The following is a 25,036-nucleotide window of genomic DNA, read 5'->3' as shown; positions in this document are numbered from 1 at the left end:
TGCCGCGGCTGCGTCCACGGCATGTCTCATCCTGCCGGGCCCGGCCCGCTTACGTCACGCGCCAAGGTCGCGCCGAGCCAGCGCCACGCCCGATCTGCCGGCCCCTGCCGTACCCGCAGCCCGCACAGCGCGGGCAGAAGCACGGATGACGCGACTGTCCCAAGCGGCGACCTGTCACTAGCACGCGTCACACGCGAGTCGTCACTTCTCGTCCGGCGGTGACGGCTGTGCATTCGCTACGGGCACCCAGCACTGTTCACTATTCCATTAGCACACACTGTTGTTGTTGTTGTTGTTGTTGGCTTCAGTCCTGAGACTGGTTTGAAGCAGCTCTCCATGCTACTCTATCCTGTGCAAGCTGCTTCATCTCCCAGTACTTACTGCAACGCACATCCTTCTGAATCTGCTGAGTTTATTCATTTCTTGGTCTCCCTCTACGATTTTTACCCACCACGCTGCCCTGCAATGCTAAATTTGTGTTCCCTTGATGCCTCAGAACATGTCCTACCAACTGGTCCCTTCTTCTAGTCAAGTTGTGCAACAACTCCTCCGCAATTCTATTCAATACCTCATTAGTTATGTGCTCTACCCACCTAATCTTCTGCATTCTTCTGTAGCACCACATTTTGAAAGCTTCTATTCTCTTGTCCAAACTATTTATCGTCCATGTTTCACTTCCATACATGGCTACACTCCATACAAATACTTTTAGAAACGATTTCCTGACAAATCTATACTCTATGTTAAATTTCACTTCTTCAGAAACGCTTTCCTTGCCATTGCCAGTCTACATTTTATATCCTCTCTACTTCGATCATCATCAGTTATTTTGCTCCCAAAATAGCAAAACTCATTTACTACTTTAATCGTCTCATTTCCTAATCTAATTCCCTCAGCATCACCCGACTTAGCTCGACTACATTCCATTATCCTCTTTGCTTTTGTTGATGCCCCACCTTATATCCTCCTCACTACTACAAAGGAATTTGCTAGCGGCGTTCACATACGTCTGTACCTTTTTTCAGTACGTCATTTTTACGTAGATGTTAAGTTTGTGGGCTTTATTTAGTTTGTGAAGTATTATCTAGAACGAAACTGAAATTTTTATTCGAGGTAGAAAACAAGGGCAGAACGCGTTCAATTAGACTAAGACAGTGGCAATTAACTTCTTTAGAAGTTCTCAAGCATACCACACAGTTCAATATATCAATTTCTGCGACTTCTGCAATATATCAATTTCTGAGCTACCTAAATCAAAACAGCTCTCAGATGGCCAAACTCAAAGAAACATACTGACGAAGTTACTTTTGAATACATTGTGGGAGTGAACAGTGATCAATGTGTTACAAATATTTACTATCAAAAATAGTCTTTATCACAATTTATTTATTACGGTGACCGGTTTCGATCACTACTGTGGTATCTTCAGACCAATGAGTAAGGACCTCCTCCTGCTGGAGAATCACTACTTTTTTTCTATTAGTATTGATCTGTAAGAATTATTATGTAATCTATGTAAATGGAAGTCTCTTATTACACCAGTAAATCGTATCTGTGCAGCATGTACTATACATGTCAGTTAACGATTATTGCAGCCTACTCATTAAAAATCGTTTCAATAAAGACATGTTGTAGCTCAATTGTACATCATCTGACGTGACAGTCTTTGCCATTCGACTTTCGCGTAACTTCGTTAGAAAGAAGCCTGCTGCCACATATTGGGAACGGCGTCCAACTTCACCATAGCAACCAGCGGTTCCAAACAGTTCACTAACAGGCCTTGAGACGTCAACCCATGTACTGTCAAAACGAAGTTCATTTATCCTACATGTTTAAATATTTTTAACGCTTCTTAATTGACAATAGCTGTTAAATAAGCTTGTGTGTGTGTGTGTGTGTGTGTGTGTGTGTGTGTGTGTGTGTGTGTGTGTGTGTGTGTGTGTGTGTATTTTCCTTTCTTGACAATATTCTTTTAACTAAGAAATTTTACATTGTTATTCGACCTATAACCCATTGGTTAGTAATGACATCATTCCGTCAGAAGTGGGCGGAGCCTTCCTTATACATAGTAAGACGTGCAGTGGTTTCTCCAGTAGGAGGACCTTACCCATTGGTAATTCATCGTTTTATAACTATGTATTTTCTTTAAAGTATTTAGCCCTCTAATTAAAGCTTTGTATACGACTTGTAGGTCTGAAGATGACCACAATAGTTGTCGAAACCGGTCACCGTAATAAATTGTGATCAAGACTGCTTTTGATAGTAAATACTGACGAAGGTTTACAGATATTCTATTTGCCATATTTTAATTTTTTTCAACGATGATATACTTAAGCGGAACTGTTACAAAAAGAGTTATAAACTTCTGTATATATTATCTACGCCTTTGATTCAAAATGTAAGCTAGTAATTAATGTTTGACTTACAAGACACTGTGTTCCTACATTAGTACAATCTTTGGGCAGTTTGTGAGGCATCTGAAGACAAAAATGTACAGAGCATGCTGAAATATTACTGCCGCCAAGTTTGTTATGTGAAAACTCTAATCTGTTTCAATAAAACGAACTTTATGAACATTCTACATCTTTATTCATCATGTCTACGTTTTTAGATCTCAACATAGTCACCCTGGCGACGAACATTTCTCCCACAGAGAGACCGACTTGTTGACACAGTCACTGTAGAATATTTGTTAACGGAGCCACAACCTCACCTCTGCCTGCGCCGCTTCATCACTGTCAAACTGAAATATTCAAAAGTGATCTTCAAGTTGAAAATCGGCTGGGGCCAACGCGGGACTGTATGGAGGATGATCGGCAACAGTGAACAAACAAAGGTGTTGGATTGTTGCAGATGTCGCAACGCTCGTGTGTGGTCTGGCATTTCCATGCTGAAGAGGAGGACACTCCATGTGTGGAAGAACACTTCAAATTCGAAACACTATTGCAGCACGATGTTTTTCTCACGCCGACAGACTTACGTTAAACACTTACCTTTCACGCTACGATTTGGGGCCACTGCGATATGTGGACACAAAGAATACAGACGTGGAATTATTTAAAATTATTTTAAAAACTTTATGAGTTTTCACTTTAGTGAAAGATACTGTTTTAGCATCTCGTAAAGCTCTCGCGCCGTTTAAACGATTCCCTAACGAAGCGCGTCGATCCGTGTTCGGCCTCTTCTGTCCCGTTACTCCGGCCCCTGCGAAGTTAAACAGTCTTTCAAATCATAATTTCTTAAGTTTTGCTTTCGTGGATATGCTCAGCTACATCACCTTAGATTCTTCCAACAAATCTCAGACTGGCTGTTGCTTTCCTACAGTCAGTAATTGTGACGTTCAATGTCGGCTCGGGCGCATACTACGACACTTTTTCGGGGGCGGGAATTGTTACCAGCGACAAGTGGGCAATTGCCTAATCGAAAATCTATGGATCCACCCGCTCGTTTAGACGCAACATGTTACGTTTATTTCGGGTAAGGGTCAGTTGACAGTTTGTGCGCCAAGCGTCGCTCCTTCGCAGATGTCCCCGCATTTCACTACGGTTTTCTGGTAACTTTCCTCTACAGAGCAGACCGTTTGTATAAATCTTGAACAACAGCGGCCCTATACAACAACTCCCGAAGGAGACTCTCTAAGTTACTTTCATACCCGACGATCTCGTCCCGTTAACAGCTTGAAAGTAACAGCGACCACTGTAGCCTTCGCTCAATGATGTGCAAAACGACAATACTGCAGATGGAAGAAAGTTTGTATGCTGATAAAGATATGCGTCGGCTCAGTCATTAGTACAGCAACTAGAAGAGTCACCCAAGTACTCAGAAAGAGTTGTGTGTATACGGCACACAATATTTAACATACACAGCGTATAAATGACGCTATCAATAAATCGCAGAAGAAAATCCAACATTCCTACCTACTGAGATGTACAGTATTTAACTACAGAAAGCCGTCCGGAGTGGCCGAGCGGTTCTAGGCGCTTCAGTCTGGAACCGCGCGACCGCTACGGTCGCAGGTTGGAATCCCGCCTCGGGCATGGAGGTGTGTGATGTCGTCCTTAGTTTAGTTAGGTTTAAGTAGTTCTAAGTTCTAGCGGACTGATGACCTCAGATGTTAAGTCCCATATTGCTCAGAGCAATTTGAACTACAGAAAACCCGGTTGTACTGATTGATACGACAGGCAACTTACAATGAGCTCTATGCTCCTTACACATATCGCCAAAACAATGTAATTCAACCATATCCAGAAAGAAAACAAAAATTTTGGCCTGTCTGTGGAAAAGAAGATCTTAGAAGTAAAATCACAATCAATAATAACACACTGGAACAAGTTCACATATTCAGATACCCGGGCTGTGATCTCTCTCGTGCTTAATAATTCTGAAAATCTGCAAAGTTACCTCCACATGTTAGGTGCAGTTAAGAGAACATTCCTGAACAAAACCAGGAAAGAGACAATACTTAAATTGTATAATACTGTGACTGCACCTTTACCTCTCTAAGGATCCGAAGCATTGATTTTACCGACTAAACAATTATGGACAATTGAAGCGGCAGAAATGGACCTTCAAGGAACTTTGACAGGGTACAAATTAGAAGATCACAGGAGGAAAAGTGAGGTAAGAAAGAAGCTCCGTGTTCTAGAAATAGCACAACAGATCTAAACCTACAAAAGTAGCATGATCATCTACTACGTGTAGATAAAAAGAAGAATCCCTGGAAAATTGACTACACACCCAAAGGTAGAGAAAAGATAGGACGACCGAGAAGAAGATCGTGCGATCAGCTGTGGATGTTTGGTTTCGGAACAGGCAAAGACGCCAAATCCGAAAATGTACATGACGAACTGCAAAATACACGAAATAACTTTTCTTTCAGAACTTAACGTATTGGTAATCATGATCTCTACTTATAAAAAGATGTCCAAATTTCGTTCCCAGATATGGAAATAAAAAATAGCGATCTAGAGACTGTATCGGGACACTGTTTAAAAGTTTTTTTTTGTCCCTTCCACGTCAGACGGTCGTCGACAAAGCGAATGTCCCGGCCCATATCATCAGGCGCTGACACACACTGGATAACGGGACGACCGGCCTATTAGCCGCGATAAGGCGTAAGTGGCTGGCAGCTATTAACACGGCGAGCGATGACCAGCGGCAGGTCTGTTTGCAGATGTTTCAGGCCCACATACGCCGTTCCGCCGAGAGAGAGGTTAACCCAGGCACGCAGGGGTCGCACGTCGCTGCCACAATTACGCACCAGCCAAAATGGCGGACGCACCACGCTATTGCCAGACCGCAGGCTTTCCCCCAACTCTGGAGTCACCTGTGTGTGTGTGTGTGTGTGTGTGTGTGTGTGTGTGTCACTGTGGAGTCACGTATATTGTGGGAAGCCATTAATGGCAGAATGTCTGACTGCCACATTGGATAAAATAAAAGCTAGTTTGACAAAAGAAGCTAAATTTAACGTCGCACCTAGATAAACATTCCATGTGCGTTACTCAGAACTTGTCACTGAATACACTTCTCTGAAGAAGAATTTAACAAGTCAGGTGAAAATCAATCGCATATTCCTATGTGATTCCAGAGTATCTTCAACAGTGAACAGATTGGAGTGAAACTTATCGAAGGATTTTATTTCTACGCGTTATTTACCTTTGATATATGACGTTCGTATCCTCTACAGAGTGAGCGAATGAATCTTCCGACAACCTTCTTACTACAAGTATCTTTTAGTTCATCAACGATACTTACTTTAGCAAGTAGTTGTCTACGTTCATCAATTCGTCTATGTCTGCACAGCTTCAGAGCTACGAAAGAGTTCTATTGGATCAATTCTACTCTGCAACAATGCCTATCTGCGGATAACAAGGTTATGAAAACATGATGGTCATTACTTTACGAACAAATTGAAACTACTTAAAACAGATTATAAATAATAATAATAATAATAATAATAATAATAATAATAATAATATACATATTTAACACATCAAAAGATAATTAAGATGAAGTTCAGCAATCCACTCTGAAAGGGGATAGGAATAAAAATTGGTACACTATTTACGCCCATTTTCACATTTCTCAGATGATCAGGGAGAAAATGTTTTGGAAAGTTTTCATTCGAGTAGTCCCCTGTTAAAAATACGATGGGTTACAGCATTCCGCAAAAATCGCAACACAACTGGCGCTTTATTTTTGACTGAATTAACCTCTTCTCAGCTGAAACAATTATGAGTAACAGCTATATTTACCATTTTGACTGGTTTAATTTTGCTCCTTTTGCCAACACACAATATAGTTTGCACAAACTGATCTGTCAATTGCTACCTGACCAGAATTTTGAAACAGTGTGTCTGAAGCAATTGGCGACCAGGGAGGTCAATACCTTAATGGAAACTTCATCGTGTCGGTTTGCAGCAACATAATAAAAGAAATTTCATGTATTTTCATACTAGCAAATTCTCTTTTCCCTAACTATAGACGACTTTTTAAAAGTTACAGCACAGGTTTGAAAAAAAATTAAGAACAACAAGCTTCGGTTACATCGACGTGATAAAGTTTCGTGTGCCAAACGCTCTCCACTTTGCATGTTATTTTCCAAAATCTCGGATTGGTGACAGCAACACTAGTATCACACCGCCTACGCATTCCCCTTACCGACCGAATACTGGCGGTGAATATTTTTTCCACAATCAGGATTTGAAACAGCTACTTCAGATACGAGCGTCACAAATAAATCGTGCGTTAGCGGCTTCAACGAGCGAGAAGAGCTTACCTAAATTCTAGGCTCACGACTTATGAATGGACAAACTGTGCAACATTACGAAAAGTACACGCCATCACTCTGGAGCGCTTGTATTCAGCTGCTTCCGGGAAAACGCAATTACACGACCAGCATCTGGCATATCTAATCAAAGGGTGCTCTGATTTATCAACGAACGATCCGAGCTTGGCGACTTGGGTACAGACTACACAACCATTGGACACGTCATTCTGGCTGTTTTAGGCCATGTGCGACACTCCCTTCGTATTAAGACATGGATGTACTGACATGAGATGACACGGCAGACAAATGGTTCAAATGGCTCTGAGCACTATGGGACGCAACTGCTGAGGTCGTTAGTCCCCTTGAACTTAGAACTAGTTAAACCTAACTAACCTAAGGGCATCACAACATCCACGCCCGAGGCAGGATTCGAGCCTGCGACCGTAGCGGTCCTGCGGTTCCAGACTGCAGCGCCTTTAACCGCACGGCCACTTCGGCCGGCGACACGGCAGACCTCCCATATAATCGACTTAGAATGAGATGGGCCGTAAATCCTCGTTCACTTGCTTCTGCGAGTTTCGCATTCATGCCAAGCTGAGGTCTTCGCTGAACCGATAACAGAATACACAATATTGTCTTTCAGACTTCATCTCAGATTTAGGTGCTATAACGACCAACTATTTTTTCGACTGTCGACCTTGCAGCTCTGACAGATTGTAAGGTGGATAAGTTTTATGGGCAGGAGGGGGCGGGGGAGGAAAACGGTGGGACGGGAAAATCTCTGCTCTCAGGTTTCGAGACAGTTTCAGAATCAGTCGACCTAGAAAAAGCGTTCGACACCGTAAAATGGTACAATTTTTAAATTTCTCAGGAACTTATCGTTTAGGTTACAGGAGAAAGGTGGGTAACATACAAAATGTAGAAGGAACAGGAGAGAATAATAAAAATGAGAGAGAGATTATTGGACGTAACACAGTTTGGCAGTCTTTTCCCTCCTATTGTTGCGAACATCGAGTAAGGAGTAATAGAAATAAAATACATTCTGGAGTGGGATGAAAATCCAAGGGAATGATGTCAACGATAAAATTCAACGATGACACTTCTATCCTTAGTGAAAGGAAGGAGGGTTTACAGTTGACTATATGAGCACATAGAAGGACAGAGACAAAACAGAAGAAGGACGAAAGTAAAGGAGTAGCAGAAATGAATTTAGAAACAAATTTAACATGCAAGTTGGGGTCGCCGTAGTATAGTGCACACGTAATTCTGCTACGCTGGAAGCAATTTAACAACTTGGTAACGAAAATAAGCAGACTAGCACAGGAGAAATAGGGCAGTTCTCGCTAAAGGAAGATTATATATAAGGGGGGTAACCTGATGGAAGAAATTTCTTAGAATATGCAGCTGGAAAGAAAGGAATCGAAGAATTTGAGATATGTTTCAGAAGGAGACTTAAGAAATTATAAGGGTTCCGAGCAGAATCAGCAAGGAAACGGATACAAAATAGAAAAAGCGGTAGGATGCTAGGACATTACATAACTTCCAAGGTATCAGAAGGAGCTGTAGAACGTAGAAACTGTAGTGGAAGGGAGAGAACTGAGAACGCTGGACTGAATTGCTAATCTGAGATGAGACGATTGGGACAGGAGAGAAAATCATGACGGGCCGCATCCAACAAGTCTGAATGAATGAACGAACATTCTTCGCTTTGCTGTCCACGCGCGTTTTGGATGTCATTCATTTTTGTCAGCAAGGATTTGGTATCATTTCATTCTGCCATTCAATGCTTTAGCAGTATCAACTACTGCTACTACGAGCCGTCAGGCGCATTTTCTCTGGAGTTTGGGTAGATATTAGTAACTCCGTTTTTGCACTCCGTAGTTGAAGTAGTCCCGAGCAAATACTGCCCATCACAGGTTTCGAGCGACGTCCAGTGTTAAGGGAAAGCGTCGGTTGTTTCCAGTTACAAACAAATAGATTATTAAAACGGACTTTTACGTGGGCATTCAGTAGAGCGGTCAAAAACCAGTCTAGTACTATATTCGGTTTAACGGTATGCATTAACAGAAACGGTAAAAGAAGAATGACACTACTACAACAGCGGCCGAGTGGCGCTGCAGCATGGCGGAAGCAGACAGCGCGCGCCAGTATGGCACATGAGACCGGGTACGCCGGCAACAAAGACGAGACGACCAGAGGTTGTACTGCCCCTACTGACATACGTATCTCCGTAAACCTACTGTCGTACTAGACTAATTTGGAGCCACTATCGAATGGGCACGTGAAATTACGCCTTGAAAACTGTTTTATTTTTAACGGGAAACAGATGCTGTCTCTTGACACTGGATGTTTTATGATGGACGCGATGTGCAGTATTCGACAAAATTGACTCCAGTTACACATTGCAAGAACGAAATTGCAAGTATCATTTTTTATTCTTTTTTTTTTGTGGTTTTAGGGCGCACAACTTCAATGGTCATTAGCGCCCTGACTACTCTAAGAATGCACCGCGAGGCACAAGTTGACAACAACAACTAAAAGGGAAAACACGATAAAAGACACACTGACAGGCATAGGATTAAAAAACAGTATCATCAAATGTCCTTAGAGAGGTTTGTGAAATTGATAAAACGAAGAACACGAGCAGCTGCTCGTGGGTCATCCGCTAAAATGGCATCGAAAGTACTTGGCAGGTTAAGATCTAGACGCAGTGTGTTAAAATCTGGACAGGACATTAAAATGTGTCGAACCGTCAGCAAGTTCCCACATGGGCAGAACGGCGCCGGCGCAGCCGTCAGCAGATGGCGATGGCTGAACCGGCAGTGTCCAATTCTTAACCGGGCCAAAACTACCTCCTCCCGCCGAGAAGGGCGTGAGGAGGACGTCCAAGCCACGGGAAGAGGTTTTAAGGCCCGAAGCTTGTTGTCTGTAAGTGCAGCCCAATCGGCATGCCACAGCGATAAAATGCGCCGACAAATGACCCTGCTAAAATCGGACGAAGGGACACAACAAGAAGCTGTCCGAGGCTGGAGGACCGCAGCCTTGGCCGCGGCATCTGCAGCTTCGTTCCCAGGGATACCGACATGGCCAGGAACCCACATAAAGCTAACCGGAGAACCGACGTCCACCAGCTGCTGAAGAGAGCGTTGGATCCGGTGTACGAAAGGGTGAACCGGGTACGGATCACTGAGGCTCTGGATGGCGCTCAGGAAATCGGAGCAGATGACATAAGCAGAATGTCGGTGGCGGCAGATATAAAGAACAGCCTGGTAGAGGGCAAAGAGCTCAGCTGTGGAGACCGAACAATGGCCATGGAGCCGGTATTTGGAACTTTGTGCCCCGACAATAAAGGAACACCCGACCCCGTCATTGGTCTTAGAGCCATCTGTATAAATGAAAGTCATGTTGATGAACTTCGAACGAAGTTCCAAAAAACGGGAGTGGTAGACCGAACCGGGGGTAACCTCTTTTGGGAGCGAGCTGAGGTCAAGGTGAACGCGGACCTGAGCCTGGAGCCAAGGTGGCGTGTGGCTCTCGCCCACTCGAAAGGTTGCAGGGAGTGAAAAATTAAGGTGTTGAAGGAGGCGACGAAAGCGAACTTCAGGGGGTAGCAGGGCAGAGACATACAACCCGTATTGACGGTCGAGAGAGTCGTCAAAAAAGGAACGATAAGACGGATGGTCGGGCATTGACAGTAGCCGACAGGCATACCGACAAAGCAGTATATCGCGCCGGTAGGTGAGTGGCAATTCGCCAGCGTCAGCATGAAGACTCTCTACGGGACTAGTATAAAATGCTCCGATCGCAAGTCGTAAACCCCGATGTTGTATGGAGTTGAGGCGGCGTAAGATGGATGGCCGTGCAGAGGAGTATACGAAGCTCCCATAATCCAGCTTGGAGCGGACGATCGACCGATATAGACGAAGTAGGACGGTTCGATCCGCTCCCCACGACATACCACTGAGAACACGGAGGACATTTAAAGAACGGGTACAACGGGCGGCCAAATATGACACATGTGGAGACCAGCTAAGTTTCCTGTCAAATGTAAGGCCTAAAAATTTGGTTGTCTCCACGATTAAAGTATCATCTTAAACGCCAGAGAAAATACGCCTGACGACTCCTAGGAGAGAGAACCGTTAGTGTTCAAGTTTACGTACAACGCTAATTCAGGCCCGCGCAGTCGCCTTTCCTGTCCAATTTGTGGCAATGAAAATTTCCCCCGCCACCACGGTTCGAAGCATCTCGCTCAGAATGGAATTCTACGGCATGAACGTTAGAAGTAGTTCAGTTTGATACGCAGCGAAGTCCAGAGGTTAGTGAGGCAGTGGGATTCCGGTATTTCAGAGACTGTTTGTTTTATAGGAAAAGGCCGGTGCGGTGTTTGCCTGTAGCTAGCCGGCTTCTGAGGCCTCTGACGGACAAGGCGATCCCGCCAGCTTGTTTACGTGTGTGTGTGTGTGTGTGTGTGTGTGTGTGTGTGTGTGTGTGTGTGTGGTCTGCTCTGGCTCTACGATCGCATTGCCCACTGTTTTTCTTCCTTTGATGCGGACGTCCGATCTTATTTCGGCACGTATTCCCCAGCTCCTATGCATGGTATACCGCCGCGGAAGATGCACCGACGACTGAAATGAGACACTTTGATACAAGTGCTCCCATCCACGCGAGCGTTCTCTATCACGTGAGTTTGTATGTATCATACCATATACATTATTAAACTGGAAACATTTTCCGTCTGAAATCTCAAAATGGCCAGTTTTGGGCAATACCGATCTTCAGATAATCAAGCACCCTCATCACGCGTTAGCAGTGTTATTGTTACAGCCAGTGCTTTTTTTTCTAAAAAAAAGTTTGAGGGTACTCCGACACTAGATATAATGCAGCGAAAATTACTTATAACTGAAGCATGGGATACCACCCGTCTGCTTTCAGCCATGACGTCATCAACATGGTAGCGGGACCGTAGAGACATCTATTGGTAGCTTGCGTTTGAGCGTTGCGTATTCGTTTAGTAGTACCATCGCCCACTGTTAGTGCGCGAGGGCACTACATGCTTGCCGAACTGGCTGCCAGCGATTCACTTGTCGAGAACGGTTGCCGTAGCTTCGAAATGCTTCAAACAGTCAATGACATCGCTTTTCCCACCAAAAACTGCACTGGTATCGTTCGTATTGCGATTACCAACACGAAAAAGTGAAAAAATTTACATCCGTGAAATAAATCTTTGGCGCTCTTCCAAGTTCTCAACATCGTAAAAAATTACTTTGTCGAAGAGAAAGTTTAGGGGTACGCATCCCCCAGCGTTCCCCCAGAAAAACAGCACTGGTTACAGCTATTGTGGAGTTGAAGGTAAAACGCTACGAACGACAACCAACAGAAGATAGCTTCACTACGTCTGTTACATTGTGGTTCATACCTTCCGTGTACTACAGGACTGCGGGACATCCAGGCTGGAAAATAAGCGAGGATGCTACGAAGGTGCTAACCGCGCCCACTACTGGACAAAGTCACGGGTGACGAGGATGACGTCAACTCTTCTGTGGCTACTGCGTAACGTGGTCACAATCTAGCAAACAGGCAGCAATGACCGCCAGCAACGCCTTCCACTGGGCACTTGGGAGGTGCGTGAAGTGCGTGGACGGCACATTATCAGAGACAGCTGATGGTCGTAAATAAGCGGACGCCCGCGACAAAGGCGAACGTTGCTCGCGTCACAACTTTGCGCAAAGGACAACAACACGGTTCAGAACCAGTCCCGCTCGCGATAAATCATTTACAGTTACGGAATATACGGATGTGAGTCACTCTGCCACTCAAAATCCAGGAAGTTTTAATGAGCGGCACAAGCAATCGCTGGGGTCATTACGCCGCCAAATCGCGTTTCAAGTGTTGTAAGCATTCGCAAGAATACACTGAATTTTGTACTGATAAAAACCCTAGAGTAAAACCAGCTGTCCGTGTATGTTCATCCAGGCCATTCTCAACATGTGCTGTTGTCGCATTCCCGACGTAGCAACTCTTGAAAAAACAGCTGTAGCGTCCGATCATTGAACCACACAATATTTCTAGAAGACGTCTGGACACCCTGAATGGAAATGCGCTAGGGAGCAGTTCACGTACAAGGGCTCAATCAGTAAAGAAGCAGACAAAATACATATAGGTAATTACTTAACACACAAATGGGATTTCAACTCAGCAAAGCGTGGGAACCAGCTCTGGCGGCACAAACGCATTGTCGACTACTGACAAACTAGTTCAGTGAGAACCCTGGCACCAACACCTAGCACGCTTGGCACCTCAGCGGTTCGAAGTTTGTGGCCGTGTTTTCCGCGGTGGGCAGGCAGAGCACGTGGCCCGTTTCTCCGTCAGGCGGCTCTCGATGGCAAGCTGCTTCTAGATGTCAGAGACCCGGCCGTTGGCGCCTGTGCTTTTCTAGAGAACAGCCTCACAAATTGGCGGGACACAAGAGCACGCCACAGTCGCACCTGAAGGAAAGGAGCAGCTGCCTACCAGAAATAATTTGCAGTTTGGACAGTACCATTCGACACTACACTCGAACTTAATAGAGCATTGCGAACATGGATGTACCTTTATGAGATTTTAAGCTTCGATGGGCATTTCACAACATCTCAAATTCATAAATTATTACTCATGACTGCAGGATATTGGAGACATGTGGGTTATATCAAAGTCAGCAGGATGTACTGGGCTTCGCAAAGACTGGTAGATCAATTTGGGGAGAAGCGACAAATTTCATCAGATGGCTCAAATAGCTCTAAGCACTATGGGACTTAACATCTGAGGTCGCCAGTCCCCTACTTGAACCATCTGACCTAAGGACATCACACACATCCATGCCCGAGGCAAGATTCGAACCTGCGACCGGAGCAGCAGCGCGGTTCCGGACTGAAGCGCCTCGAACCGCTCGGATGCAGTGGACGGTTATACAGAACTCAGGATGACAATTTCTATTGCGTTTGACAAATGGCAACTTGCTCTAAATGTAAAAAATGTTAATGCATCTGAGCGCAACGTTCAAATACAGTATTAATTAGTACTGTGCTGCTGGATACCGTTACGTCGATTTAATATCTAGGTGTGATGTTTTACAGAGATATGAAATTGAAAGTCAGTTCAGTTGTGGATATGGCGAAATGGGGATTTCATTTGATTGGAAGGAAACTGAATCGCCACTTTAAAGAAGACTATGTATGGAACACTTTGCGAACCATTCCGGAGGATACTCGAGTATTTAGGATACCCATCAGGGTGCATTAAACAGAACATTCAATTAATTCAGAGGTTTACTGCTAGATTTATTACCAGTAGCTTCGATCAACACCAGATTCCCCGGAAAATGCTCCGTGAAGCCAAATGGGAATCACTGGAGACAAGATGACGTTCTTTTCGAGAAACACTGTTGACAAAGTTGGAGAACCGACACTGCGACAGAAGGTGTAACGATTCTGTATCACCGTACATCCTGCTTAAGGACCGTGAAGACAAGTTGGGCTGGGTAAACGACACTCCAGCTCTAACGAGCTCGAGGTTTCCCGATACACCACAGACCTAAATACAGTACCGAGTGCTACTCCGTCACGTGACATTTGGCTCATGTGAATCGAGAAAAGCTAAATGCAGCTACGAGGACAAGCTATATCGCTGATTGGAATTGACGGATTCGTGAAACATGGGGAGAAAATGGTAGTAGCTCCTACAGCCGTAAAAATGCTGTTGTATTTGAACTGATTTACAGTCAACCTTATCGTACAGTAAATACCGTGACAAACATTTATGGTGACATATATAAATCTAACAGAGGTGATAATACCGTCCTTTGAGACTATTACTGGGTTCTGAACCCAATACAAAGTTCCATTTCATTATTATCGAGTAAAATAACTCAACAGATGGGTTGCAAAAAGAGCATTTCGATACCTTTTCACGTACTAGAACAACGCGTAAACAATTTCCCGATATTTAATCAGCTATTGAAGTAAGACGGTAACATTCAGATGGAACTGGGAACTGAATGCCTAATAAACAAAATAAATCATATTAAACGCGAGAATAAATAACAGTTCCGAGACCCGCTGTGTATTCCCGATAGACGTCACTAGATCACAGGACGAGTTAAAGCTCAATAATTAGACTGAATCGTGATGGCGATCCTTTTTGGCCGTGACGTGTCTTGGAGGTAGTACTAACAGAAAACTCTAGATCGTGCAGCGAGTTGAGGCGTCAACTCCTCCAACAGTTCCAGTCGTTCTCACGCACGACACTAAAGACAAGAGGTATTAGGGCTCGCGGGACAGGGAAAGGAATGACAAGCAGCTGCACAAGGTACACACCGCCATGCACCCTGTGGTGTCTTGCGGAGTATGTATGCAGATGTAAATAAAGAAATAAAATTTGTGTTATGTGGAGTAGAAGTATGTGATGGTATCGAAACTTCACTGTAAACATATAAAATAAGTGTGGTTGGCTATATAGATGGGCAGCTAGAGGAAAAAATAAACCTCGGTACGACCCTGCGGTACAGTTACGTATGCTAGATAAACACTCGCGTGCAGCCCCCAACCTCAGGGGATTGAGGGAATGCGCGCGCTCCCTGCCTTCAGCCGTGATTTATAACGCGCTAAGCAGGTACTGTAGGCACCAAGCGGCCGCCTTTTATTACCGGAATAGCGTGGTGGTAGCTTGGGGGGGGGGGGGGGAGGGGGTGAGGAGATTGCAGCTGCCGACAATGCCCTCCCTCCTTGCACAGTCTCCATGGGATCGAGTCCGAACAAGCAGGCGGACTTTTCGTGCAGCCGGTGGTACGGGCTTCGAGCTGAGCAACTCGTGGGTAGTCGCCCCATTCGACTGCGTCATAAGCAGTGGCTGGCCTTCTAGTTGCGCCCTGCCTGACATTTGTGTTCGTTTCTGTATGTTGCGACATTGCGCATTCCAAGTACGGTTGACACCTTTGTCTTGCAAAACTCCCGGAGGTGTAAGATATCTAAGAAAACCAAATATTTTTCATTTAAAATTATATTTGTTCACATTGCGTGCAGATTGTAGTGCTTTTGAAGTAGCAACAATAAAATCATAAAATTCTTTACAGATGAATTTGAAGTTAGTGCATACCTGTATTTCGGATTTGACAATGACTTAATTTCGTCAACTGCGAATTTTTGACCACAGATCGTTAACAACAGCGTTTGCCATGGGGACCGATAAACCGAAAGTGGTGATATCTTATTTCTTTTTCAGAGTCACCTTTAACACTTGGAGAGAAAAAAAATACCCAGCTAGGCGTATCCTCTGTTTTACTCGCCACAACTTCAGGAACTTCTCCCTGTTTACAGTAATCATGATACAATTTATCCTCGTTTACTAGCACGTTCAGAGAAGCACTCAGACCCTGTAATTCTTGCCCGTCAGTTTCTTCACCCATTGTCAAAATGTTCATATTTCTATAGTATGAGTTGTTATACCTGTACCACTTTCTCAAATGAGCCACACACTACGAATATTTGTCTGCATCTTCTTTAAAAGTATTTTGATCACGTAACAACTTCCTCAGACACTGCATCGCTGACTGTCTGTAGAACTCTTCATGTTTTCAGACAATTTTTTCGCAATCCTGTCAAACATGTAGTTCAGTTCATGTAATATAGTCACTTTCCACTTTTTAAACAGAGGTTTCAAAAATTTGCATTATGTTGTGAACAAAATAGCAGCAGTGTAATTGAAGACTGCTTCTCGTTTTTAAAGACCTTCCGAATTATTGCTGCACCTTCATTTTCGCGTTCATCAAGAAAATATTCTCTCAAAACCGACCACTTCAAAAGAAGTCAGTCTAAAGCTGGAAGCAAAGTGTGTCATAGTGTAGGCAAATCGGGGAGAATAGATTTGTACTCTAAACGAGAGAAATCTAAGAAGCTCTTCTCAGTTCGCTTCGCAAATGCGGAAAATTCGTAATAAACTGTCAGTATCAACGATTCCAAGTCAAACTGTAATGCTTACAATGATTTTCTGTTGCAATTCCGGTATTTAAATGTGTCATTCACAATTCCCCTTAAAAACATTTGGATTTTCTGTTTTGTATTTTCTAAAAACTTTGTGAATCCCACAGCAGACAAACGCGTCATTTGCAGACAGCGAAGTTGCATTTTGATAGCCTGACTAGTTTCAGGAGTGTGTTGATAAAAGTCGGTAAACCTTGTTTCAAACCATCTCTACGTGAAAAATTTTGAACTGGAACGGTAACTATTCGGACACCTCGATAATTCGGCTCTGGTGTTGGTCTAGATGTCCCATCAGTACCCTGGCTTTCTGCCGCCAATAGACCTCTATGCCGATCTGCAGCAAGTTCTCGTGGGTCACGCCTCTGCACCTTTTCTTTGGTCTGTCTAGTCAGCAGGGAATAAAATCCGTAGATTGCACTGCCACTGAGGTTTGTCATTCCGTGCGACACCACCCGCTGAGACAAGCCGTTTGGTTCTCATCAGGCCTGCAATATTTGGGTGGTTGTTGTTATTTATCTCACAAATATGCTGACCCTCCATTCCCCGGTGATTTTGCACCAGGCCGTAGATCTCAATTAAGACTTTCCGCTCGAGAACGGGAACATTAAGTCCACGGAGTAGAGCGCGAAAAGAAAAAGCTTATGGAACGTACATTACATTCTACTCAACATAGTACGCTATACTGATACCAAAACACACAGTAGAGGCGGGAAAAAACAACGTTTATGACCGAGACAATAGCTGCAGATTCTGACATTGTCAACGCTCGCTGACAAAAGGAATGGTACAGTCACGAAGACCGACAGGCAGGCAAATATTTATCCGCGCGCGCTAAACGGAGTAAAAAAAACGCAATAAATTTCCTCCGGGAAGAGTTTTTTTACACAGTTTTGTATGGTAACGAACTCATAATTGATTAAATATCCCTGTGGCCAATATTGGCTATTTGTGTTGTTGACCAATGAGCAAACGTGTGCGGCTATCAAAGGGTGCACCAAATGGCCAAAACAATGATTACGTAAGCGGTGATTTTCATCTTTTCAATTTATTTTAAGAGTTGTGGGTAACCATGAAAGTTTGCGAAATTAGCTTCTCAATACAGCATTAATATATCTAACATTTACTTTAATAATTTTTTATGTCTTGACCACACTACTATTGGAAATAATAAAAGTGTGATCAAGGCATAAGAAAAATTATCAAAGTGCGTCCAAATGGCCGCTTCGTGTCTCGGCATTTTCATGCTAATTGTAGCTAAAAAAATTTTAGCTGCCGCCATGGGCAGAATCAGAGTAAAAACAACAGCTACAATGTAATTTAATTCACGTATGCTACATCAAAGTACCAATACTGACGCGATACTTCTTATTTCTGATGATAGTTGAAACGCTTTCATTACGTAAGGATGTTCACCACTATGTGATCCCTTTTGAATACTGACTTGCAAACCGGAACTTGGTAACTCTTACAACAAGGAAAGAGCGTATGTACGGAGAAAGTCACTTGAGCACACGGGACACACAATTGCTTTACTTCGCAATTAGAACAAGCCAAGTCACACGACGCTGTAGCCACTCTTGTACGGCTGTTTACATCAAACTATTCTTTAAAAAAATCAAGGAAGTTTAGACAGAGGCAACTCAAAAACACCTTACTGAGGGCGACGCAGTTACACATCTTACCTTTCAACGTGTCTGGGTTTGATGTGGCATGAAATTACCATAAAGAGAGCAAATTGTGAAATCTCTCGCTGATTCGTTTTACTTATTCCTGGGGCAAGGGTGTTGCTACGAACTAGACCGCCACAAAAATACTATAGGTGTCTAAGTTTACGCCTTTTCTTCTTCTCAACATCATTACAGTCTATCGATCTTACTGGCCACAAACGCAACAATCTCCAACAATTCGAACATAAATTCTTGTGAGTACTGGCGTATATCTTCCATGGCGGTAAGTAAAAAAATAATTTGGCAGCAGGAAAGGCTGTCAGAACAATCTAACAGAATGTGGCAAGTCATCTCAGCTAAAACTGCAGTTTTTCGGTCCACAAGTCAACTTTCCTTCGCAACCCAAGTCGATCAATTCTTCCCATTTCAAGCACTCAGTGTTGGAAATTATCAAGCCTCAAGGAATTCAAACACAAGCCGGATAAGTAACTGCGCCATTTCTCAACTGCACATATACACTGTCGACAGTGCAACAAGACATTGAAAGTAAACGAAAATTATGTACAAATCGCCACAACTGGGATACGTATGTACACACAAATACGATCAATTCCCTCAAATGCTGTGAAGTAAAACTCCGCTACCCAAAATAATCAACGTGTGACAATCTCCTTTTTCCCCTTCACGTTTTACGGGGCGACAGCCGCTGCCATATAAACGAAGCCGCGAAGTTCACCCCTCACGAAACGCAACAGTAAAAGTGGCAACGCACTAGTTACTCCCCTGGTGGCCGTAGGACACATCTCGTACCCCCTGCTAATGAATATTAATCCACGAGGGATGCTGAATTCTCCGAGGGGACGACCACCTCTCACAATAGCACGTGATGGTGGCGCGAAGGCAGGGCTCGTCGCTTTTCCGTTCACGCACCGCGGGAACGTGCTAAGAAAAGGCACTGACAGGACAGCGAAATAAAGCCTGCACAAAAACATCTATGTGCACCAATTCTCTGGACACAATGCTGAACGGTTTTCCAATTACGCCAAAAGTTGCTGCCCTGAGTCACGAGATTATGTCGTGGCGATACGAAACTGTTCGCTCATTTTCTGTGACCGCGACTAAGTCTATCAATCAAACATGTTTCGGGTAATTATGTCAGGTATCATAACAGAAGTGATACTAATCTTGTACCTCGAGTCCTGAAGACGGAAAGATCTGCATTACTGTACGCCATTTTACGACTTGATTATAACGATACTAATTTAAATGGTACATCCGATGCTAAAATCAGAACCGTTATTAGTGTTATGGAAAACATGACTCCAGAAAATCAATTCATAGCTAATCCACATGAGAGTGATTAACAGACGATTTGATCTGCTTATAAAGATTAACATGATTTTTGAAACAACTAGATTAAACATCTTTGTTTGACAAAATAAGGTGCCCAAGAGAAGGATACTCTGTATTGTAAACCACCTAGCAGCGTCTTACACATAAAATGACTATGTGTGTGTGTGTGTGTGTGTGTGTGTGTGTGTGTTTCGGGGGAAGGGGGGGGGGGCAGTGGCAAGCAACATGTGCTGGCCTAAACGGGTCGCATAACCATAGTAGACAGGGGCGCAAGTATCACAGATGTGACGCACATATGTAAATTGAAAAAAGTGAACCATTATGCGGATTTTGTTAGGATGCGGGCGTACCCAACACGTCGTAGTACGTCAGCGTAACTACTGAAGTGAAACGCCAGAATAAGGACTTTTTTTCATTTTAGATATTGAAATTTATTCCCGAAAAATCTACTGTAATATATATAGTTGTCCCACGTAAAGCAGCATACGAAAATTTGTGCGAGGCCTGGAATCGAACCGGGATTTCCCGCTTATCGCCAGCGGGATCGAGTCCCGGGCTAGCACACATTTCCATACGTTGGTTCACGTAGCACAACCATACCGATTACAGCTAAGTTAATGTTCGGGAGTAAATGCCAATATTTGAAACTTATATATGCGGGTGCGTGGGTGACGAAAATCACAACGAAAGTCTATGGCTTCTCGTCTTTAATCACGAAATGTGCGAGTGTGGGTAAATTAACTGCTAATCTATGAGTCGAAATATATAGGTGTGTGACACAAGGAACTTGGGTCAGTAAAGGGAGCGTGTTCTGATTAAGTGGTAAGGCGACCGCCCGCGCTGAGGAAAATCCGGGTTCGAGCCCTGATTCGGCACAAATTTTTGAAGTGGATTTTTTGGAAGGAATTTCAATATTTAAAACTGTAGTTCCTCATCAAATATAAATACATTTTACATATGGTCTTCACATATGTGATAGCTGCGCATGTACCTACTGTTTTGCGAAACTCCGCCCTTTAGCCGATCTGTGAAACATGTCACGGTGTAAACATAGCAGCTACATTATGTTCACTGAGGCGAAGTTAACTTAATGGCTTAATAATAAAACAGCTTTCATCAAAATAAAAAAAAAACACTACCCCGGAAAATGACAATTTATGAAACTAACAGCCACGTCGCATCCATTTTCAACTTTCTTAAGTAATCAACAAAGTAATTAGTTGCTGCGCTAGAAACGTAATCAAATTGCACCCAAGTTCTTCCTCCACGATCGAAACACGCCTCAAACTCAGAGTAAAATTCTTCCTTTACCAGCGGGCAGTTATTGTCTACTAGACGACAGGGGTCAACGCGCGATCCAAAGTAAACTCTTGCCAATATGACTTGGAAAAGCAGTACCGTTTGCAGAGCACGTGAACTAAAGAGACGGTAATGTCCTTTCCAAGAAGAGTCAGCGCGTTCGTGCCTGTTCTAATTCTGAACGTCCCCACTGTAAACCCGCTGCCGACTGTTCGAGAAAACACAAGGCATCGGTATTCAGCGAGACCTCTTACAATAATGCTCACACCCGTATGTATCTTTCAGACCCTAGCACGGTCTCGTAAAAATTTATAACCGCATACAAACGGTGTAGAAATAACACCTTTACGACTAACAGATCAACAAACATGTGGTTCACACCTATTAGCTATTTTGTAAAAATTGGAAACTACGTGTAAATCCTATTACAGCCTCGAGTCACTCAAATGGTACCATTATCGGTTTCGTAGTACTACAAAATCTTCGGATGACATGTTAAAAGAGGAAGAAACAAGTACTAACATACTGTAAGTTCGATACAAAACTATATGTAGTTTATTTCCTTTACGTATAGATGTGTGACATAGTTAGTCTTCTACTTCAGTTTCCTAGCATTGTATTACACCTTCTCGAGCTTTTTAAACGGATCGTCTGATGATTACTTGGAATGAATGGAATCCGATTATGTCGTTTCGGGATCGAAATCTTAAATACGTAAGTAAACAAATTACAAGATGGCCACTATTACCCCCTAAGGCAATATCAATGTAAATTTGCAAAACCAGTTACTCTTATGACAATAACTGTGCTTCATTTCAACAAGTGTACAATACCATCGTCAACAATGACATGGAAGCAACAGTGGCCCCTTTGTGGAAGACAATAGCAACAAAAGGCAATATTCGACGGATAATAAAAACACACAGTATATGCAAATGAAAAAGAGATTAAATAATATGCATACAAAACGTAATCGCTCGCTCGCTCGCTCACACACACACAGGTTTGTCTTTATAATCCGCGGGTCTTCTCGATTTAATTTTCAGACTGAATAATCCATATCACCAGTGGACAAAAAAAGGAAACACGCGGGGTATCTTTTCACAGTACATTGCGACATTAACCTAATTGCTTGCAAAATGCTGCTAGACTGTGTTAGCTGTTTAGACAGAGTTGACGAGTCTTTAAGTGAAAATAACCATCTGACACTACATTACAAAGAAACAAGTGTTTTAGAACAAAAACCAGCCACTGGAGGCATTTTTGCTATAACTTACCCACGCATGGCGCCGGCGACGCGAGAATATCCACAAGATCGTAAACTAAGCAGCAGTTGCACGGCGGTAATCACACACGAATTGTGCCAGAGAGGTCACCTGGCCGAATCGAAATCGACTGTCGTTCGATCGGTCGCGGCGCGCTAGACGCGGACCACGTGCCCCGAGGAGCGACGCCGAGTTCACACGACGCTGACAGGTGAGGGCGCGACCGGCCGGCGTGGCCCCACTCGCTGGCAGACGACAACACGGGCCGACGCGCAGCGCACGACTGGCGCGGGCCGGCGCACGCCTCCGTGTGGCGGCGCGGCCGCTCCCCCCTCCACCGCGGCCGCAGGCTGCTGCCGCCTGGCGGCCGCGGGCACGCGCTACCGACGCCACGCACAACGGCGCACGGGCACTGCACGGCGTGCCACGGCGCTACGGCGCGCGCGCCCTCGCACCTGCCGAGCGCTCCGCCGCACACGATCCCCCCTGCTCCCACGCACGAGTCCGGCGGCGACTCCCGCAGGCGTCGCTTACACCGTCACTGGCGGCGGTCCGCCAAACTGACCTCGAACCGTCTCCCCGCTTGCGGACCACGTCAACATCGATCAAAAAGAAAACTAACAATCGAGACAACGGCGGGTCGAATAAAGAGACTAAATTTGTGTACCGCGTGGTCTGTGGGGCCTTGCCACGGTTCGCGCGGCTGTCCCCTTCGGGGTTCGAGTCCTCCCTCGGGCATGGGTGTGTGTGTTGTAAGTTAGTTTAGGTTAGATTAAGGGAAATATGGAAGCGTCCGATCCCGCCCGTCTGCTTTGACCCATGACGTCACAAATTTGGCGGAAACAAAAACAAACACACACACTTTCCACAAGAAGCCTAATGACACTAACGGGACAAGCGCGGGAAATGGGGTGTTTTGGGTGGCGGGGGGCAAACTAAATATAAACAAATTTAGACGTCTTGCGTAGCTACAACGTGTAAGTGAAGACAGCCATGCATGAATACCCACCCACCTCCCCAGGGGTCGTAACCCCTGCAACCCATAGAAGATAAAGATGCTTCAGTAGCTGATTAGTGTTTTTTGTCTTTAAAAAAAAAAAAAATCTCACGGGATAGAACGAAGAGATCAGAAAGATAAATATAATAAACTAAAACAGAAATTGGAGGAAACAGATAATTAAAATAAGTAATAAGCGTTTTTAAATTAAAAAAAAAGAAAAACTCTCGTGAGATAGAACGAACAGATCAGAAAAGTAAACAAAATAAGATAAAACAGAACTGGAGACAGCCACACTCAAACCAAACTCCGCGCCGTCATGACGTCACACACGACAACACCCTTACGTCACGGGTCAAAGCCGACGCGTGGGATCGGACGCTTCTGTCGACCCAGATTAAGTAGTGAGTAAGTCTAGGGACCGATGACCTCAGCAGTTTTGGTCCGAGGTCTACGAGAAAGACAGGCCGCTCGCTCATATCAGCAGACAAACTACGTTTCTACACCTGTTAACTACTGACTGTCTGTACAAAGCCGGCCGCGGTGGCCGTGCGGTTCTGGCGCTGCAGTCCGGAACCGCGGGACTGCTACGGTCGCAGGTTCGAATCCTGCCTCGGGCAAGGGTGTGTGTGATGTCCTTAGGTTAGTTAGGTTTAATTAGTTCTAAGTTCTAGAGGACTTATGACCTAAGATGTTGAGTTCCATAGTGCTCAGAGCCATTTTTTGTCTGTACAAACGGATACAGTATTCTACTGGAATCCGCTGTTATGGAATCTTACTGTTATTAGTCCTATAACGATGGGAAGTCCATGGGTCTACTTATAATTTGTTACGGCTGTACTGCGTACAATAAAATAAAATCATGCTAAAATGATTATCAGTTGCATAAGGCACCACTTCCAGCGTGTAATGAGTACTGTTAAGCAGAAGGGACTAATTGCTATAAACACGCCGTTATACCATTTATATCGAGTATTGATCTTGAATTCTGCTGTAGTACTGTTAATCAGCAAGACTTCATAATACAGATTCCAGTGGAAGATGCAATTATCGTTAGTACTTACACGCCCAGCTGCGAGTTAACAGGTTTAGAAACGCATTTTGTCTGCTGAGCTGAGCGAGCGAGCGAGTTCCGGACTGCCTTCGTGACGTACGCGCCGCGGCCTTTCTCGTGGGCCTCGTTTTGGTCCCATAGGATCTTATTACAAATTTCCAAAAAAATTTCTAAATTAATGTTGCCAGATCAAATTTGCGGAAAATCTGGACTTGGGGACTGGTGATTTCAAAAATCGGTGGGGCAGATACTGCAAGTCGAAAAAGAGTGAGGTCGAGAGAGAAGTGTTCTATAATTTTTATGATAAATCCATTCCCTCAAAAGTAATTTCTCATTCTTCACACCTTCTCTGTGTTACCGCAGATAACGTATAACTGATCTCGTTCGTACTAAGATTGCAGAAGACGCAAGGTTCCTATTTGGTTCCACCGTCCAGAGTGCAACGCATAAGTTCTAATAAAAGTTCACCAACCTGCAATCTTCTATAGTTGTTGTCCCATGTGCAGAAAACAGCACGCTGGTCGTGAATCGGTAATCTTGAGGCTGTAAGAAACTCTTAGCGAGGAATTGTTGTTTTAGAAGTGATTAAATTTCCAATCAGTTTGTTTATACAGGATGC

At 44.1% G+C, this 25,036-nt stretch overlaps 1 protein-coding gene across 1 annotated transcript in view; it reads right to left on the bottom strand.

The window, feature by feature from the left end:
• Positions 1-22,636, bottom strand: part of LOC126162975 (protein rhomboid) — a 322,344-nt gene extending 299,708 nt beyond the window's left edge. The window contains exon 1 of the mRNA XM_049919823.1: positions 22,379-22,636. The gene's annotated coding sequence lies outside the window, so the exon portion shown is untranslated. The remainder of the gene's footprint in view (positions 1-22,378) is intronic.
• Between the last annotated feature and the right edge of the window lie 2,400 nt (positions 22,637-25,036).

Source organism: Schistocerca cancellata, chromosome 2 (genome assembly GCF_023864275.1).
Source record: "Schistocerca cancellata isolate TAMUIC-IGC-003103 chromosome 2, iqSchCanc2.1, whole genome shotgun sequence".
NCBI lineage: Eukaryota > Metazoa > Arthropoda > Insecta > Orthoptera > Acrididae > Schistocerca > Schistocerca cancellata.
This window is presented reverse-complemented; position numbering and strand designations above follow the sequence as displayed.